The sequence below is a fragment of the Lissotriton helveticus genome, chromosome 2_1 (genome assembly GCF_964261635.1).
Source record: "Lissotriton helveticus chromosome 2_1, aLisHel1.1, whole genome shotgun sequence".
Classification (NCBI taxonomy): Eukaryota; Metazoa; Chordata; class Amphibia; order Caudata; family Salamandridae; genus Lissotriton; species Lissotriton helveticus.
Genome location: NC_136059.1, coordinates 632,456,347 through 632,472,593, shown reverse-complemented (window position 1 = coordinate 632,472,593; position 16,247 = coordinate 632,456,347).

Here is a 16,247-nt window from a genome sequence, read left to right as displayed (position 1 = left end):
AGCCCTAATTTGTAACACAAATTACATGTAAGATAAGCGTTTGGTGGGAGGTAGTATAATGGAGTATTATTTAGGAGTAGACGAGAGATTGACGGTTGTACTACTAAAGTCCTACGACTGTTCAGGAAAACAAAGTTACTGTTACACCCCCGTCCCCCACCCACCAGACTGAAAAGCAGTAAAAAACAGGTATGGTCAGATAAAGTTTAAAAATGTATATTTATGTATCCCTAACAAAATAATCTCCCTCAAGACCCACCCTAACCCCAACGATTGTCTTTGAAACGTCCCAAAACGATCCCAACTCCCAAATTCCACCCCCCAAAAGTCTATAAAAAAAGGGCAAGGGACACTCCACTACTGGAGGGTGCTGGTGCATTTTGCGGCATGGGCATCATACTCCTTGCGGAGGGTGGCAAGCTCGGAGCGGAGGCCCTTCACCAAGTTCTTATAGTTCTGGACCTCCTGCTCCAGGCAGGACATTCGGACTCCTAGGCGGCGTTGGCGTGCCTTGCAGCTCCTGTGGGGGGCAGCTGGTGTTTCTGTTGCTTGGCGGTGGCGGTTGGCTTTGTTAGCCCGGCTCGGTCCCGCTGGAGCACTGCGCATGCTGGCGTCCCGTGGGGTCACGGAGGAGGATGCAGCGGTCCCAGTCGAGGATGTTGTTGTTGCACCGGTCGACTGCGTGTCCTCCTCCTCCTCCAGGGCCACCAGCTGCCGATATTCGGCGACAGTGGCATCCAGCCTCCGTTGCCGGGCCATTCTAGCCTGCTCCCTCCGTGATGTTGATTTGGAAGGAGCAACTATATGAAGGAAGAAAGACATAGGGCCCGATTCACAGAATGAACTTAAGACTAAATCCTAAACTTACTACTATTTGGTATTCACAGAATGCACTCACTACTTTCGGGATTCACAGAGTGAACTTACTACTTTCGGGATTCACAGAATAAACTTACTACTTTCGGTATTCACAGAATAGATTTAAGACTACTAACTCTAAGTCCGAAATCGGGGAGTAAATTCCGGCCCGGAGGCGGAGCTTACGGCCCGGAGGCGGAGCTTCCGGCCCAGAGTTGGAGATTTCAGCATGGCAAAAATCCCCACCTCCGAGCCGTAAGCTCCGCCTCCGGGCCGTAAGCTCCACCTCCGGGCCGTAAGCTCCGCCTCCGGGCCGGAATTTACTCCCTGATTTCGGACTTAGAGTTAGTAGTCTTAAATCTATTCTGTGAATACCGAAAGTAGTAAGTTTATTCTGTGAATCCCGAAAGTAGTAAGTTCACTCTGTGAATCCCGAAAGTAGTAAGTGCATTCTGTGAATACCAAATAGTAGTAAGTTTAGGATTTAGTCTTAAGTTCATTCTGTGAATCGGGCCCATAGTCTGTAACCAATGCTCCTTAGCATTAATAACACAAAGTGATTGAGCCGAAAGTTGGGTCACAGTACAAGTAGCAAATTGAAAGCACAGTACATAACTATTGAGGACAGTATCTATTTAACCTCCCACTTCTGCATCCTTGCTCTAACATTAGTGGTAGTTTAATGAACAAATTCTACGACCACTATGGACTTCCATTACAGTCGACTATGACAGTACACCAGTCTTATTCTTCTTCTTCTCTCTTGTTTAGGAAAATTGGTACGTTATCTTATGCAAGCCGGCAGAATGACATTGACAGCACAGTGAACTTGCACCCGAGAAAAACAGTTGCACACCATGATGAGTGAGACAGACTTGCGTTACTGTACCGGTCCAGTACATGCAGGTGGTGAAGCTATTACTTTTCTATTACGGGTGGCACTGAGAATACTCTCTTACAAGGGCTACTGCTTAATTAATTTACCTTTCACCCTACAGTGCAAATGAGTACTAGAAAAGGAAAATGAAGAAGCTAACTAATTTGATTATCTATCACTTCACATGGGACGTATTTGATGACATATGGGATGACTTTAGGTGCTTTGCTTAATATTGAGTGAACAGTGATACACCCACACATGAATGACGTACTACAAGTAAACTAAAGTTATTAAGAGAGGTACGGAGTGTCCACCGTAATAACCAGATATATGCTGTGATTGCAGTCGCAATACAAAGTACTGCTACTATTCATGGTAGTATTGGACACATTTACAATTTCTTTTCCTTGCCTTCCCTGCACTGGAACGGACGTGCGGGTGCGGTGGTACATGCTCTTCAAGGTAACACTTAGTTCATCCAGCGACCATCTACTCTCTCTAGATACACATGTGCTATCTAAGAGTCAGAGAATACCATGCTCCAGGCATCCATTCATTCAAAGTATACGCACACATACAGTTTCTGTTTCACCCACCCAGGCTGCTGTCCTTCCACCCATCCTTGCTTCATCATTGACCCAGCCATGCACCATACCATATTCTTTCCTTCCCAGCCACCTCGGGGGCCAAGCAAACACATATCGTTCTTCTTTGCCAGCCATCATACAATTTCGCGTCCCACTTACTTACACCCTTCTTTCGCTTTTCGTTCATCCCATCCATCACGTTCGTCTAAGAACTTATTGGGATTCTTCTCACCAAAAACTTCACAGCTAAGTCGAAGTACATTTCGAGGAGGCTACTACCTGGTTGATTTGTAATACACCCGTGCAGAAAGCACACTATGCAGTCTTCAATCTCAATAAGTAAGGAATATATAGCTTACCTGTTTCCGCCACCACCGTTTCAACCCCCACAGGACCGTCCGCCGGCTCTTGCACCGCCTCCTCCCCAGAGTCCTCCGAGTCCTCGCCCAACACCGCCACCTCCGCGCTGGCCCCGTCACCAGATGTTACACCTACAAAGTACATTTAAGAATGTTAGAATACACCACTCACTACTATATAATATTTGGTCTAGGAGAAATGTTAAAAAAACAGAATACAATGTAATAATTTGTGACTGTCTACTCTAAAGTAAAAATGTCCCTTTTTCCAGGGAAGGCTGTTGTCTTGCTGCACTTTTATGCACAACTGATGAATGCTTGCTTTTTATTTTTAACACGCACCACTTTTTCTCCTAACAGACAGAAGCTTGACTCCTAAGAACACGACCAGGATCAAGTTCAAACCAGGTGAGAGCTCGGCTCGACCACAAGAAATGTGTCCAATTAATCGTCAGCACTAACCACTTTTCCGTTTTCAGTGAAATAGTTTTATGACAAAGTAGATTTTAATAAATGTGTTTACTTTTAATAAAGCTTTTAAACTTAAATAGACTCTGTGGTTTTTGGTCCTCCAGACTAGAGTGGATGAGCTAAAGGTTTTGGAATTTTTGCAAGCATGAGTAGTGCCTCTGACACTTCTTGACTGTGCTGTGACTCCGTACTCTCTTGTCCTGCGTACGATAATCTAGAGATCATTGGGGATCAATAATCGGTGACTTCGGGAGCTGAATGACTCTGCCACACTATCTAGTCAGTAAGGAGACAGTGCATAGAGCTATTGCTGAATAGAATGGGAGTCCAATGGAATTGCCAAATGTCCAATCTTAGTTAGCTACACAGACAGACTAATAAGAATAATCTAGTAATACCACAGGGAGTCATATTAGAGCCAGGATAAGAATTTATATCCAGTCTACAAGAAGATCAAAGACGATTTAGAAAAAATCGAATGAGGAACGCTAGGAAAAAATAGGTACTCTTTATTACAATTAAAACTTACTGGGGCCAGCAAAGGAGCCCTCGCCTGCCCGATCCTGGCCTGCATCCTGAACAGCACCCTCCTCCTCCTGTGTCCTCTTGCCCTTGGGGGGAGCTGATGTACAACATGAAAGAAAGAAAGACCAGAAAACATGGATGAGATTTGTCAACCAAATCAACCATTTCAAAAGAACAATAACAACATTTTTTGGAGAAATAGCAAATAGATAGACAACTATTCCACGGGATCTATCTCATGTGGTATACTACGTTATTCGTATTGCCTGATTTGTGGACCGTTGACTTAGAAAGTTCCTATGTAACTCAATAAACAGACTACTAAAGAGGTTTGCCTAGGCCTGGCACTGCAGGCAGCAGTCCGCAGCACGCGAAGTGACAGACAAAGTCCATCCTGCTTGCAGATCAGTGAATACTCAAACTATCAATCCACCCACCACCACCACTATTTCTTCTTATAGCCATGTGTCTAAAGGAAGGAGTGGACTTCAGTCTGTTGGGGCTGATTTAGAAGTCCCTTGCGGCTCATTTTCCTCCATTGTTGCGTGACTTTTGTGACGCAGCGGCAGAACAAAAGACTCGCCATGGTGTTGGTGCGGCGTATATATTAAAAAAAAAGAAATTATGGGCGATGCATCACGTTGTAAAGCCCTGCGCCATCAGGGGGCGTTCCGGCGCAAGGGAGGGCGTACCTGCGCAGGGACGAATCCTAAAAGTGGCTGAGGGAAATCTACAAGATGTCAATCAGTCACTTTTAAGACAATGATGCATGAGTCAAACCCTGCGCGCTTAAAGCCGACGTACGGCTTGATGCAGCATTGGGGAGATAGGGTACCCCAGAGCATTGCTGGAGCTGCGCCATCGTTGGCACGCAACTCCAGCAATGCGCCGCCTTTACGGCACAGATGCGTAAGGCTTCTGTGACGTTTTGGGCCAATGGGTGGTGGTGGCATGGCACACAATTACTGCCGCATCCCTGCTACTTTGCAGGGATGCGCCGGTAATTGAAAATATGACCCTTAGTGTCTAGCATTACGCAGTTCTTATCTTTACACTACACTCATACATAATTTCTCAGGGCAATGAAATGAACACAATGTACAAAACAAATAAGCATAGTAGCAAGCAAGGCTACTGAGAAGGAGAGCAGTGCACCTGAAATGCATAGAAGATTTTCAAATATAATTTACCTACAATGTAATCGGCAGCATTATTGCTCTTGGTAAAGAACAAAGATTTGCAAATAACAGAGCCGGATAAAACAGAGTAGTGATGAATAGCTACTACTACTCACCAAGCCCGGGGACCTCTACGCCGAGCGCGTCCAGCAAGTCCCGTTCCCGGTCCATGACATCGGTCCAGCGGTGGGTGGCCTGGTTATATGTGCGCCGGACCCCAGAGAGCTTATACATGGCCCGGCACACCTTCTCCCACCGCTTCCGGCGCTCCCGGATGCCATAGCCAGTTGCGATCTTGCCGCCTCCCAGGATCGTCTTTGGGAGGCGGCGCTGGACGTGGAAGATGAGTGCCGCCACTTCCTCCGCGCTGAAGATCTCCCGCGGCACCACTTGCTCCCCCCTCAAACGCCCACACGGGAGCCGGGCACGGGGTGCGGGACCCTTCCCCTTCTCAGGGTGCTTCCCGGCTCCCTTTACCATGGTCTGGGCAGAAATAAACTTAAATGATAAAGAAGAAATAGAATAGTGAAGAAGAAAAGAAAAGAGTTTAAAAAAGTAGTTTAAAAGTAACTAAAAGTAGCAGAAAACACAAAAATATACAGCTAGAAAAATAGAGGGATAGATAATAAGTAAAATAGATTAAATAAACTTCAAACAAGCAAAGGATGGCAGAGATTCAGAGAGGATACAGAAAGCATGCCCAGAACCATAGCAATGAATGAGAAACAAGATGGTCGCGCCCGTTCACGACCGCGTGGGTAAGTTCGCGCTAGATTTTCCTCGCGAGCACGCGCGAAATTGTACTAGCGAGCAGCACAGTTTGCGAGATTACACATAGCGGCCGGAAACGGAATTACGTCACGCAAACAAGATGGCCGCGCCCGTGTACGACCGCTAGGGTAACTTGGCAAACGTATAGCTACAAGCGCCTTGCGAACACGCGCAAAAGCACGCGAACATACACGTCGCAAAAAAAAAATACGTGTATTCGCAAGCATTCGCGGCTCCCGAAATCGATCTCGCACGGATTCGCGCCCCAAAAAACGCGCGAAATTGCAGAAAAAACGATTTTTGCTAAACTGAAAGCAATGAGCAGGTGCAAAAGTTCAAACTTAACATTTGTAACATTCACTGTAGTGCTTCCTGAGGGGCCCCTCCAGAGTTTGCAACTATTCTATGACCCTGCTATGACCCAAACAGCAGGCTCATAGAATAGCTACAAGTAGACCATAAAGGTCCTGTGAAAAAAAAATTCACTGCAACAGAAAGCAAATTACAGATAAGGAAGGAAGCAGGTGCCAGCCAGACTGGAACTTTCTAAATAACTGACACATTAATCAACCCCCAATTAATTCATGGCAGTTGAAGTAGGGGAGGTGTGCTTGCTTTTTTCACCCCCCATAAACTACAGTGATAAACAAACCTAATGGGTGGCAGTGAGGATGTACCAGAGGGTGGCATGGGTGTCCCAGAGGGTGGCAGTGGTGAAACAGAGGGTGCTGTGAACCTGTGATGATAAACCAGACGTAGAAACAACATAGTCGCGCCCGTTGCGTGCCGAAAAGTAAGTTCGCAATTGCGAAATTGTCCCAAAATCGGCGCGAACGCTCGCCAACACAAAAAACGGGAAAATCCGCAAATCCGCGAGAGTTCGCGTATCTTCGCGGATTGCGAATCCGTAAATCCGCAATTTCGCGTACGCGAGATCCGCTAGATCCGCCCATGCTTACTAGACATCCCCCGCACAGACCACATTTCTGCCCACCTGAAAGACCTTCACTGGCTCCCCGTCAACAAGAGAATAACGTTCCGTCTCCTCACCCACGCACACAAAGCCCTATACGAACTTGGACCTGATTGTCTCAACACACGCCTTTCCTTTTACACCCCCACCCGCCAGCTGCGTTCGTCCAACCAAGCCCTCGCCGCTGTTCCGCGCATCCACAAAGCCACCATGGGAGGAAGATCCTTCTCCCACTTAGCGGCCAAGACCTGGAATTCCCTTCCCATCCACCTCCGCCTTACTCAAAACCACCTAGCCTTCAGAAAACAACTTAAAACATGGATATTCGATAAGTAAACCTCCCCCCCTTCCTCAAGCGCCTTGAGACCCTATGGGTATGTAGTGCGCTATATAAATTCTGACTTGACTTGACTTGACTTGACTTGACTATGCGCGAAGAGGCGGGTGGCAGTTACATGGGGCCGTAAGTCCAAACCAAGACTGAAAGACTGGTTGTCTGATGTGACATATGGCCATGCTCAGTTGGGATCATACTGGGAGCTAATGCCTGCTGCTGCGTGCCCAAGGGACATCTGGGAACCTTTCCTGCGGTGGTCGCGCGGTGGACAGTCTCCGTCTGGGCCACCCTCAGTCAGCCCGGCGGGGCACAGTTGACCTGCTAGGAAGTTATCCGGCCTGTTTTGATGTTATTGGCTGTCCCACCCGCGGACACGGTGGCGGAGATGGCTGCCGAATATTTTGGCGCCAGCTGCCTGACCGCTAACATTTGATTTGCACACTGTAACTGGGCCTCCGCCCACTTGGTCATCACTGCTGGGGGCGCTGCTTGCCCGCTATCTCGACCATGCCTTGGAATAATGATTTGCTTCTTTATTTTTTCTAGATGCATTCTGATGTACTTGTTTTCTAGACAAATGCCCTAATGTACACCTATGTTACTCTTGGAACTGTTACAAAAATGAAAATGTCATCTCCTTTTATGGTTTATCAATAGAAACCATTGTAAGACCTGTTTGTGCTCGACTGCACATTATGCATGTTTTTTCATGATGTAACTGCAGCTTTCTCGCTCTGACTATTCTCAATAAAAAACATTTTTAAAAAAAAGGTATGCAAAGTATTATAGTGATGACATTGAACCAAGAAATAAAAAGTTAAAAGAAAATAAGATGTGGGCACAGGTGAAAGTGGCAGAACAGCAGGAAGCTAATATTAGTCGTCAAACTGGAAATCAGATGAGTGGTCAGAGTCAAAATAGACAGAATTCCAGTGGAGGTAAAGGAAAGGAAAAATTAATGGAGAAGGAAGATATGAAGAAATGTCCTTGTTATGCGAGCGGAAAGCTTGGACATTGGCAGAACGAGTGTAGATATCCTAAAAAGTTTAACGGGAAAATCAAATTTTAATTCCACTGATGCAGAATACGGTGGGTGTAAATCAACAGCAGCAGATAGTTACTCAGCAGTTACAAGTGCCACAAGCTCCCATGTCAAACATTGTGAATGCTCAAGTGCAGAGGTACACTGTGAATACGGGATTTCATGGAGGTGACCAGAGTGTTAAGATTCAAACTGTACAAATGGTTCCACAATATTGGTTGCAGTGCAATGAGAAAGATTCAGACTCATTTCAATGACGGTGCCTGAGAGGGGAGGAAGAGTACATAATTTGCACATCCTTGGCAGCAGATTAGTCAGGTCTACTTGTCGACGGAAAGGTAGAAGGGAATGACATTACATTTTTAGTGGACACTGTTGCTACCCGTTCTACTGTGAGAGCAGCAGAAATCCCAAACCTACCACTCTAGGGAGAAACTATCCAAGTTGTAAGAGTCTCGAATAAGCATATTAGAACCCCAGTCACAAATTCAATAGAAGTTCATATTGGAAACATCAAAGATATCCATCGGTTTGTGGTATGTGACTCGAGTCCAGTGAATCTCTTAGGTAGAAGTTACTATGCAAGATGAATTGTACCATCTACTGTACGCCAGATGGTATTACATTTCAGACACTGGATGAGGATATCGAATTTAAAATGATGCTAGCAGAGCAAGGGACAGAAGTGAATGAGTGCTTTTCACTTCTCACAGAAGAGAATGTGCCTGAAGAATTAAAAAGTGCTGTGAGATCATATGTGTGGGATTTTACAGGAAATGAAATTGGCCTGATGGCAAATGTAAATCCAATTCAGATTACAGTGAAGGATGATGCTGTATACCCGAACACATTACAATATAAGACAAGTCCAGAAGTGGTTGCAGGAGTTCCTCCTATGATTGACCAAATGTTTGAACAAGGAATTAAAAAAAAATAATGAGCAATCCTTGTAATTCGCCTGTCATAGGTATCAAAAAGTCCAGCGGGAAATACCAGCTAGTGCAGGGTTTGAGGAAGATTAATACAATTGTGGTACCCTGTTGTCCAACAGTACCAAATCCAGCAGTGATACTCATTTAGAGTCCCTGTGATGCTGAATGGTACACAGTTATTGATTTGTGTCAAGCCTTTTTCTCAATTCCATTACATCCAGAAAGCCAGTAATTGTTTGCATTCCGGCTCTGAGATTGTGTCTTGGCATTGTGCCAAGTTCCTCAAGGGTATACGGAGAGTCCCTCAATCTTTAATCAGATCTTGAAAAAATCTTTGGAGACTTTACTCTTGCCAGGTAATTCAGTTTTGGTTCAATACATTGATGACCTATAGGTGGCATCAAAGAAACGTGAGGCATGTGTGACAGACGCAGTTGCCCTATTGAACCATTTGGCAGAAGGAGGAGGACACAAACATTCCCCAGAAAAATTGAAATTTTGTAAACAGGTAGTACAATACCTTAGACACAAAATAGAAAAGGGAGTTAGAAAAGTAACCCCAGAAATAATCAATGTGAATAAATAGATGAGTCCACCAAAATTCAGAAAGAAGTACGAATGTTTTTGGGAATGGTTGGATACTGTCAACAGTGGATCTGTGGTTTTTCACTGATTGCAAAACCTCTACAGAGGTTGACATGAAAAGATATGAATGATCCGATTGCTCTGGATGATGAAAGTATGGAGGCTTTCACAAAATTGAGAAACAGTCTTTGTCGACCACCTGCATTGGAAATGCCAGATTATACAAAAGAATTTGTGTTGTACTGCTGTGAAAGAGATGGGTGCGCACTTTCGTCCTAACGCAGAAACATGGAATGGAACGCCATCCAGTCGCATATTTTTCTGCTAATTTGGATTCAGTGGCTGCAGCATTGCCAGGATGTTTGAGAGTGGTAGCAGCTACTTGTATGAGTCTGGAACAAAGTCAACGAATTGTGATGGGATACCCTGTAAAAGTGTATGTGCAACATCCTGTTGAGATTCTTTTGACTCGTACAAGGACACAATATCTAACGTCCAGTTGGCTGACTAAGTACGAGAGAGTGATTCTGGGGGCTGTAAATGTGACTGTAGTAAGGTGCACTACTGTGAATCTGGCAACTCTTTTGCCTAAATCTCGTTGTGAGGAAGTGAGAGATGAAGCAGAACATGATTATCTGGATGTAACAGAATTATGCACAAAACCTAGGCCACACATAGAAGATAGTCTATTGGAAGAATCAGATTGTGAGATGTTTGTTGATGGACCCTGTTTGAGAAATAAAAGAGGTGAATTTTGCACTGCCTATGCTGTTGCACCATGGAAGGGCTTCTTGCAGCATCCTGTCTAAAAGGAGTAACTCTGCCCAAATTGCTGAATTAATAGCCCTAATTCGAGCGTGCAAAATTGCCAAAAGCCTGAAAGTAACGATATTCACAGATAGCCAATATGGATTTGGAATTGTCCATGATTATGGCCAGCTATGGATGCAAAGGGGATTTCTGACTTCCTCAGGTTCTCCTATTAGAAACAGTAACATTGTAAGAGAACTATTGGATGCCTTGCAATTGTCTAAAAGAATTGCAGTGGTCAAATGTGCCGCACATAAATCAGCAAATGATTAAGTGACGAAGGGCAACAGATACCCTGACCAAATAGCGTGATACTGTGCACTAAATGTAATAGCTTTAAACAGGTCAATTGAAAGGGGAAATACCAAATGCCATCTTATGTAGGGGTGGGCGGAATTGGCGTAGTCGCGCTACTCAAAGTTCATCGAAACTGTAAAAAATCTCCCCGAACACGCAGAAATTCCGCGAACAGGTGGAATGGCTTGTTCGCGATGCTTTTTTGCCTGTTCGCAATTGCTGTTTGCGTGCTCAGGGAAAAATATCTTGTGAACACGCATTTTGAGAACGCATACAAGCCAAAAACTCCACGAAACCACGGAACGCAGAATTTTGGGTAATTTCACATTCTCCGCGGAACGCGAAATTACCCAAATTCCGCAAATTTCACGAGCGGAACGAAATTTATGGCCCAGGCCTAATCTTATGTTCACAATCACATTAGAAACTTGGGATGAAGTTAGACAGATGCAAGAAGAGGCAAGTGATGAGGAAAAGGACATTTGGAGAATTTCAGGCTGTATAAAAAGAGAAGCAGAAAGACAGTTGTTAGTTGGGGACGAATTGGAAGAGCAGGAGGTCAATTTATCCGACTCCAACTGGACTTTATTGAGTTTTCCCTCTGTAATGGGCTGAAATATGTGCTAGTCATTGTCTGCTTGTTCTCTCGCTGGGTGGAAGTCAATCCCACAAGAAGGAACGATAGCCTTACTGTAGCTAAACTACTTTTGAGAAAATGGATTCCTAGATTTGGAATTCCAGTCACTTTGGAGACAGATAGAGGAACCCATTTCAATAATGAGATAATACGACTGATTTGTGCAGCATTTAAAATTGAGCAGATGCTGCATTGTGCTGATCGACACTAAGCATCTGGAGTGGTTGAGCAAATCAATGGCACTATAAAAGCCAGGTTAGGGAGAGTGTGTGCATCCACATCACTGAAATAGCCTGACACTTTACCCCTTGTGCTGATGAGTCTAAAAAGTATTCCTGACAAAAAGACTGGATTGAGTCCCCATGAAATTCTCATAGGAAGTGCAATGAGACAAGCATATATACTAGCAAACAAACTTATGAGTATAACTGATGATCTAATGCTTGACTATTGCAGAGGATTGGCTAAACTGGTATGTTCTGTTTCTCACCAGGTTGGAGACGATGCCACAACAATACATCAGAATCAAGCTTACGATCTGAGTCCTGATGAATGGGTTCTAATCAAGAAGCACATAAGAAAATTGTGTTTGGAACCCAGTTTGCAGAAACCTTATCAAATCATAACGGTAACGACAACGGGAGGGAAAGATGCTGGTTTGCCAAATTGGATTCATGCGAGCCATACCTGATGAACCCTAGATCCACTTGAAAGACCTAAAGAGCAACAACTGGTAAATCAAAAACAGAGACCAGTGGCTGAAGTGTGTGAAGCTGATGAATCTAGAGTGACAGGTTCTGACGAACCAACGATGGTGAACAGCCAAGCAAAAGTCGAGTAAAGTAGGCACTGGATTCTAGGATTCAAGAGACTGCTGTTGAGCCAGAAAGAAGTGAGTTCGCTGTTGAACCAGAAGAAGGTGAAATGGCAGCTGAACCTGAAACAGATGAAATTGTTTTTGAACCAGAAGGAAGTGAGTTCACTGTTGAAAGAGAAGTTGTCGAATCAGAAGAAACTGAAGAAGCTGAAAATCAGGAAAATGAACAGTCAGAAGAAAGAGCAAATAAAAGAACCTATGAACCAGATGTAGAAATTGAGAAAGTGGTCAAAGCAAAGAAACAAAGAAAAGGTGATTAAGTGGAGTGAAGAGACTAAACTACACTCTTGTGAAGAGAAGGTTAAGAAAAAGACCAGAACAAAGTAATGAGGTCTCAAGTCAAACAGAACAAGAAGAGTCCGGAAAAGAATTAGAACGAAAAACAAGAAAAGTAAACTTCCAAGCAAGAAATACAGAGCACCTGAATGGACCTACATTATTTTGGAAGAAATTAAAAGCTCAGATCCAAGTGAAGAAAAAGACAATTCTGACACTGACCAAGTTGATGAAAGCAAACTAAGAACCCCTTGAAAAAATTGTGGCAAATTAAGGTGCAACCTTGCAAACTGAAAAGAAAACTAATTAAAAGACCCAGAGCAAACTGAAGAAAAACAATAAAAGAAGGGGGTAAAGATGAAAGCATTGAAGTGTAGGATTACACTACTATTTTAGATTTTTTTTATTTTATAGGTTTAGATAGGTTTTTATTTTCTAGAAAACAAGATGGCTAAAGCAAAAAAGACTGAACTTCAAAAATCTAGTCTAAAATGTTGGTGTATTAAAGCTTGCTTATGTAGTGTCATTCTATTCATTATTATGTGGTTATTATTAACTGACCATGTACCTATTCTAATGGTAACTGATAAAGGAAACAATACTAATGAAGTAACAAGTGAAAGAATGAGTAATGTCACTAATGAAGCCCCAAATACTAATTTAGTGCCATTTGATGGAAGAGTTCTCCATCATGATAAATCAATTCGTGATTTCTCGTTAAATGTCTTTACTAAATTACTTTATGAGTACATTAACACATTGAATGTGAGTGATTGTTATGTGTGCATGCAATTACCTTTGTCTGTCTTGCAGTAACTAACAAGCCTGTTTTACGTGACAGGGAAGCTTGAGTTGCATTTTTCCAATATAGATTTAGTATTATCAGAAATTCCTGTTATTAAAGAACTAAATAAAGTTTTAAGCAGTAGATATATGGGCGAATTCTGACATTACTAAAACTTCAGCTATATAGTATGCTGATAAAAACAACGTGACTTGTAGTTTGTGGGCTGAAGAAAAGATTTCCATAGAAATTGTAGAGGATAGAAGAGAGTATCCAAAAGAAAGCCGCGGAACAGAAATGCCAGGTACTACCATGTACCAGGTACTACCAAGGCTTTTAGAGTAGGAAATTATGAGAAAGGCGAGACATTTGCTGCAATGTCACTGGACTGGTCACATAAGGGGAACATTTATTTTCTTAGAACGAAAACTAACTAAAACAATTATTTCATTGGTTCTAGTGAATGTGAGCATACTTTCCAAATTACTGGAGGTTGGGGATTGAAGGGTAGAACTGATCCTCTTTTTCCAGGAGTCTATTATGTGTGTGGTAAGAAAACTTATTATAGGTTGCTTGCACATTGGTATGGTAGTTGTTGTTTTGCTATTGTCTTTCCGAAGGTCTACCACATGGACCGAATGAGCCACAAACTGAACAAAGTAAACCAAGGACTAACACATACCAAAAGAGCAAGGTTCTCAGAAATAGTAGGTGATATTTTTGGTGCTCTGATACGTTCAGTTGGAGTCACCCTGAATGCACACAAAGTTCAAAAATTGTCCACAGTGCTTGATTGTTTATCAGCAGATATTGCTGGTGGATTCTTGATGATTGACACTGAAATTGTTGCGACCAGATCTGTGGTTTTGCAAAATCGACTTGCCCTTGATATCCTATAGGCTAAAGAGAGTGGAGTCTGTGATATGTTGAAAGTCCAACATTGCTGCACATATACAACTGATATGATTAAAGGAATTGAGGGATATATAATGAATATTACAAAATTACTTCAAGATTTGACCCAACTGGATGTTGACAGTGTTTGGGAGAGACTTGGTAAGAGTTTCTACTCTATAGGTAAATGGTGTTCTACCTTTGGAAGTAGTTTATCAGGAAAAATAATAATGCCACTCGTTTCAGTAGCTACAGTAGTTTTAGCGATAATAACAACATATAAGTGTTGTAAGTGTAAAGGTGGAAGAAAGGAAGAGACAGAATCAAAGAATCAACGAAGAGCAAGATAGACTAGAAATAGAATTAGAGGATATGAAAGGAGAATATTATGACATGATGACAATTTTAGATGAGGGTACCAAAAAAAGAGAAGAGTGCAGAGTTTTAAAATAATTGAAGATGGCATTCGGTATGGTAGGTATTTTATGATGGCTCCTGAAAGCCATCAGGGGGTGGATGGATAGAGCAAGGTTTCACAAAAAGAAACCTGCTCAAATTATAATCCCCATAATACGTACTAACAGTAAGTAGTTATAGAAAACTAACATACACGCAAAAAAACCACAAGGGAGATTGCTTGAGCATGCCTGAAACTAACACGTAAATAATATATGAAAGAGTTAAAACTGCAATAAGCTTGTGGTTTGAAATAACTAGGCCGCAGGTGCATCAGTATTTGCATGTTGCATCCTGCTTTGAAATAATAATTATTGCCGCTTTTGTCACAAGCTATGCTTGTACATAAGCTAACAGGGAATAGTGCAAAAGTGGGTGGTGAACAGTCAAGGTTTCATTATAACATAATTATTAAATGTTCATATTTAATTTACTTTAATGTGCTGGAAAAGGAGCCATCTTCATTAAATTGGCTGAAGTAGGAGAGGGTAATTCCAGGAGTGAATCCGATCTGTTAGAGGCAAGACAAGACGTGCTGTGCACCGCAGATGATATGAATAAGTTGAAGACCGGAGTGATGAACTACTGCCAAGTGATGCGCACAGTTGTGGGGCCGGAGATTCATTCTGCGGACGATGTTAAATTATGAATACGTTTGCCTAATTTGTATCATGTGTAATAAACGTGAGAATTGTGGGAAGTTGGCCTGGCATATGCTGTCCACTATTCTAGTGGGCACCTTGCACCAGTCCAAGTGACCCTTATTGAGGGTAGGTTAAAGACCACCTTCATAGAAACCTATCCTATTGGTAGCTGTGGAGAGCAGCCTTCAGGCTAAGTCTTGGAGGAATGTAAAGCAGCTTGTGACTAACCAAATAAAAGGAGAACCACACCAGGTATATATATAAAATAAATGTATTCTAAACACATCCCTCTAGTCCCTTTATGAGGCTAGAGGCAAAAGTGCATTCAGCAAACTAAATATCACACAGTAAATTAGCACAATATATGTTGAGCCCTAGGGGCGTACCAAACCATATATTAAGAAAGTGGTATAAGAAGCATGACTTGCATAGACACAAGGCCTAGAGCCTGTAGAACTGTTTGGGCCATCAGGAAGCACCCAAGCTAGTGACACAGGGGACCCACGGTGGATGCGTGCAGTGTGTGAACACAGTCGCAAATCACTATTAACTTCTATGAGGAAAGTCGCGGTTTGAAGCGGTTTGAAATTTTAAGATAAATGACACTTAGAGGAGTACTTTGAGCAAACCCCTTTAGACTAGAGCCAACACCCATGGGAGCACCGGAGTACTCGAGTTACCTCACCCAGGGAAGCCGGGTGCATAGGTTTCTGGTTTCATCGTCGTTTTCAATGGCGATCTGCTGCTAAGTGCTGCTGCCATCGTAGAGGAAAGTGTCCGGGTGATCCAAGCCTGAACCAAAGATGAGAAAAACCTGAAATCAGAGGGGACAGAGTCTGGGTTACTAGCAAGTGAACAGGGGGACAATAGTTGAACGCCCACCGATGTTGGGTGATTTTAGGTGAAGAAGGACCAGGAGGTGTCAATGATGACCAGGATCTGGAATCTAGCTGTCCCACAAAGGATGTCGAGTGCTGCGGTGTCAGTGCCCGGATTGGAACCGACAATCCTTGGCAACAGCAAGCGAAGCAGGAATCAAAGAAATGCTTCAGTGTGGACCAACAATGTCCGAGG